This window comes from Terrapene carolina, unplaced genomic scaffold (assembly GCF_002925995.2).
Source record: "Terrapene carolina triunguis isolate 2854851 unplaced genomic scaffold, T_m_triunguis-2.0 Scaffold95, whole genome shotgun sequence".
NCBI classification, from domain to species: Eukaryota; Metazoa; Chordata; order Testudines; family Emydidae; genus Terrapene; species Terrapene triunguis.
Genome location: NW_020664446.1, coordinates 24,028,228 through 24,033,056, shown reverse-complemented (window position 1 = coordinate 24,033,056; position 4,829 = coordinate 24,028,228). Strand labels below are relative to the sequence as shown.

Genomic DNA, 4,829 nt, shown 5'->3' with positions numbered 1-4,829 from the left:
GCTTCAGCTGGGGTAGGAGGAAAAGGCCTCTACCTAATGCACTGAAAGATCAGCTGGTCACCTGGATTTACCAGAAGCATGCTTATTTCAGCAGGTGGTTGTAACTCCAAGATAAGGTGGACAATGAGTAATTGCCAAACTGAGCAGTCTCCTCTGCTGACCTGTCCCTTTATCAAGCCTGAGAATCCCCGAAGACCAGACCTCTAAGAATGTGGTGAACCTATTTACCCTCTATAGATGTGTGTGTATGTGTTAATTATTCCTAGACCAATAGCTGTAAATAAATTGTGCCTAAGGAATCCAGTATACCTGTACTTGTCTTATTTGGCATATCACCAAAGGGCATGCCTGCCCATCTGGCAAAAGCATACTCCCCATTTCAGAGAAGGACTCTTCCCTCTCCATGTTAGACCTTCTGAATCATATCACTTGCTCTTTCCTGGATGGAGCCTGTGACTCCCTCCTGGGTCATTGGAATTATATTCTAGTATTCACAGAGGATCAGGGCCCAACTAAGGCATAAGCAACCTAGGTTCATGATTGGAGACCGAGATACTGGAATCACATGATTACATCAGAATCTCAACTTTCATTTTAAAACTAAAATAATTTCTAGCCCTCATCATTGTGAAGAAAAGCTTGAAAATATAACTAATGTAGTGATATTTGCCTGAAACGGCTAGTTGTTAATCTAGGGGAAATTATCATTATCATTGTGATTTTTACTATTGGAATACTAATTACTCCTCCCTGCGATCAATGCCACATTGTCCTAGACATTGTACAATATCCTGAGGAGTTTATCATCTAAATAAACTAAGGCATAAAGATATTAAGGGCCTGACTTTAGGCACCTAAAATAAGTGGCCATATTTTCAGAAGAGCAACAAAAACCCTTCTATCCTCACAAATTAATATGGTTCTATAATATATTAACTAACAAAAGCAGAAAATACTACAGCAAAAACAGAACAAATAACCCATTACTTAAAACCCCCTGAAGGTGCATGAACAAGTCTGTGAACCATATAAGCTTGTAGTTGTTATCCTCAGTCTCTTTTTCCCTTCTGTTTTCTTTGTAACCCCTTGGATTCTCATCTCTTTTGTACATTTACAAGGTGGAAACCATGTCTTCTGCATGTTCTGTAAAGCACCTACCACATTTGAGTTACTAAACCAACAGTAAACATCAATAAGTGGGCAGTAAGGTTCAGGGATGGAGAAAACAGATTTTGATCCGAGAAAACTGCCTTTTTTCAGAGTGAAACAATTCTGCATAAAGCCGCCAATTTCCACCCCCCTTTTGTTCATATCTGGCAAAAACAAGATTTTTTTTATTGGTTTTGCCAGCAATCCAAATTTTCTCATACTCCTCTAGCCAAGATATTGGGAGCAGAGCACAGCCGATTCCAGATGACATCAGAAAGGAAGCGGAACACAGGTGTTTCATGTTATTGCCTAGATTTTTCTCCTCACCAGATCTTTGAAAGGGATGGGAAGTATGCCAGAAAGATTGTTATGCTGTTAGTGCCTTGGCAAGGCATACCACAAAGTTACAAGAGACAAGCTGTGGCTGGCCAAAGGGTATCCAATCTCAGTAGGACTCTGTAAAGCGGAGGTATTTTTAGATATACGTGGGGAAAGAATGGATTCCAGTTGTGGGTTATTCTGACTTCATTTCTTCTGTTTCCACATTTTCTAATAATACAAACACTGGTTCAGTTAGACTTATAAGGGGGAGTTTTGAATGTTTTTTTGGAACCTACAGATTAGTGTGTGTTACACAGGGACTATGAGTTTGATTACAGGCGCTAACTAGCAAAGTCAGTCCTTTAGCTCAAGCTAGACTCTTCTTTGTAACGGACGCAAGTTCAGTTGCTGGGGATAAACAAGGTAATAGTCTTACTTTCATTGGAGGTGCTGCATTTGTGGTTTATTTCTAATCTCTAATCTGTGGTCTTGCATCTCTGTGTATCTTAGAAAATACACTTCTGGGCATGCACTGGCAAGTGCAGTTGCAAATTTTACAAGATACCTGGTGCTATTGCATTTGAGTATCTAAGATTAAATTTGACCCTTTAGTCTCTTTCAAGTGCTTAAATAGCATGCTTTTCTAGGCTGTAGTTGAATCAGTTTCAAGAAGTAGCTGGAGCGGTATTTTAAAACATATCTTCAAAATTCTTTTTCTGGGTGTAGTTTGTGTTTGTCTCTTTTCACATCAGAGGTGCTCTGAATAGCTTATTTAGCATCACTCCTTGGCTTTGAGTTATGCCCTGCTATTTAATAATCCAGTCCTTGCATAACTGCTCTTGTCCACAAAGAGATAGCTCCCCCCCCCAAAAAAGTATCAAAATGTTTGAAATAATTTAGGGGCCAAAGAAAGTATTTCCCCCAAAGACATGAAAACATTCTAAGTGCTCTTGATACGTTTCCAAGTATGCTTTCTAATTCAGTTTTCAGTAAATTATGTTTTTGTCTGTGTGCCTGAGCTAGTTATTTCATGAACTATTATTGTCAGATATCTCTTAGATGCCTTGATACCATATCTGTTCAGTGTTTGCCCATAAGATGCAACCTGAAGCTTGTGCCAAATCATATGGTCTTTTCACTTTGACTTAGAATGAGAAGAGCGTTCTGCTATGGTCTGTGTTTCAGGTGCTCAACTGCAGCCATGAAAATGGTCATGAAAATGTACAAGCCCACACAGAGAATATACTCACCCATCATTTACCGTAATGAAGAAGATCATGAAAAACTAATATTTTATTCAGCTGTCAAAAAATAATGTTCTTCCTGGGTGTCAGAGTGAGTGTGGAATTTGGCTCTTCTGTCTCTCATTGATTTCAAGGATCAGTCCCTAAGAAAGATTTCATCTCTTTATTGAAGCTTGGAAACTTCTATTGTTTCCTGCCTCAGGATTATAGAAGGCCCATTGTGGAGGCACTGTACTACCAAACCAGCTAGTAAAACTGTTCTCTGGGCAGTTAATTAAGACATTAATCCCGTCACTCCCAGACTCAGTACATTTCAATCTGTTTAATTCTCATAGGAAGTAAAAAAATAAAAAATAAAATCAGGGAAGAGCCATATCGTAGCACAACTGTATGTGAAATTCATCCCTCTGCAGGTGGTAACCATCAAAACTTTGTTCACCAGGGTGAATTTCAATCAAAATGCCTTTTCTGTAGATATCTCTAAAGATGAGTTTACTGGAGAAGCTTGGATTCTTACAGAAAATCAACTTCCCACTAATGATTTTAAAGTATTCACTCAGATTAAATACATAGTCTTCTCAGTTTCCCAAATAACTATATAACAAGTGGGATTACTGAAGTACTGAGACAAAGGCTCGTCTCATAGTGTGGCCATTCCGGGCCAAACCCAGAAGTTATTGGAAATCTTGTGAGAATGCCTGCTCATTTCCAGCCCAATGAGGTTTGGAAATGTAGTCAAACTTTTGGATGTTTAACTAAACCTTCAAACCTTTGGGGGTTCTCTCATTCTGAACTGTGATAACTGCAGGTTTTACTGTATGCCTTTCTCCTGCTGCTTAATGTCCATTTAATCTCATGATTGGGCATGTTTAAAAGATGCTTTTTAATGCATTGTTCTCTTACTGTATATTGTTGGATGACAGGGTTTATCTTCCTAAAGAAAAAGTAAAGATTTAGATAGAAGAGAATTAAATAGTGTTATTGAGAGCCTTGTTTTAAGTGATAACCCGAAGATTTTAAGGAAATGTAGTTTGATTTTTTTTAAAGGAAACCAAACATGGCCCCAGGGAATAAACATCCCTCTGACCCATATAAAAGTCAAGTCACAGTGCCAACATATGGAAAGTATTTTCCTCTTGAACGTGTCTTGCAAAAGAGATGGCTGGAAATATTGTGTTGTTTGTTAGTATCCCTCTGCTTTTGAGCACTCCCCCTTCTCAATAAAATAAAATGGTGGCACTTTACTGCACTGCCACATCATTATCCTTACCCCCATTACCCATGGAAATCCACCTTTGCAACAATGTCACTGTAGCCGTAGACTGTGAAATTCATATCAAGCCAGAGAACTCACACTAGGACTTATGTACCACTTAACTGCCATTTAAACGTCATGCTAAACAGTAAAACTTGATCCTGCAAAGCGCCGAGTACTCTGGCCCCAATCCAGCCAAGCTCCTTATACACAAGAATAATCCTGTTAAATAGTTGGCTGGAACATGGCCAGAGTGCTCAGCACCTTGCAGGATTGAGTCCTTAAGTGGCACTTAAGTGGAGCGAGGAGGGCCTTGTATAGATCCTCTGCACAAAAAGTTTCATTTAAGGCCATTGTGATGGGTTGGATCACAGAAACCCCCTTGGGAGCTGCCACCTGATGTGCAAAGACTACCCCTGCTCCTGTTTTCCCTGCCAGCTCAGGACTCCAGCACCCTGTCTTGCTGAGCCAGACACTCCCATCTGCTCCAACACAGACCCAGGATCTGAATCACTTGTCCCAGAGCTGCAAGTTTACCTGAAAACAGCTCACAGAAGTGTGCTTGTCTTTAGCACTCAGATGCCCAACTCCCAATGGGGTCTAAACCCAAATAAATCCGTTTTACCCTGCATAAGGCTTATGCAGGGCAAACTCATAAATTGTTCGCCCTCTATAACACTGATAGAGAGATATGCACAGTTGTTTGCTCCCCCAGGTATTAATACATACTCTGAGTAAATTAGTAAATAAAAAGTTATTTTATTAAATACAGACAGTAGGATTTAAGTGGTTCCAAGTAGTAACAGACAGAATAAAGTAAGTCACCAAGTAAATAAAATAAAATGCACAAATCTATGTCT

General features: G+C 39.5%; 1 long non-coding RNA gene across 1 annotated transcript in view; it reads left to right on the top strand.

The window, feature by feature from the left end:
- The first annotated feature begins 1,796 nt into the window (after nt 1–1,796).
- LOC112114044 overlaps nt 1,797–4,829 on the top strand; it is a 39,816-nt gene continuing 36,783 nt past the window's right edge. The window contains exon 1 of the long non-coding RNA XR_002908716.1: nt 1,797–1,893. This is a non-coding gene — a long non-coding RNA (uncharacterized LOC112114044). The remainder of the gene's footprint in view (nt 1,894–4,829) is intronic.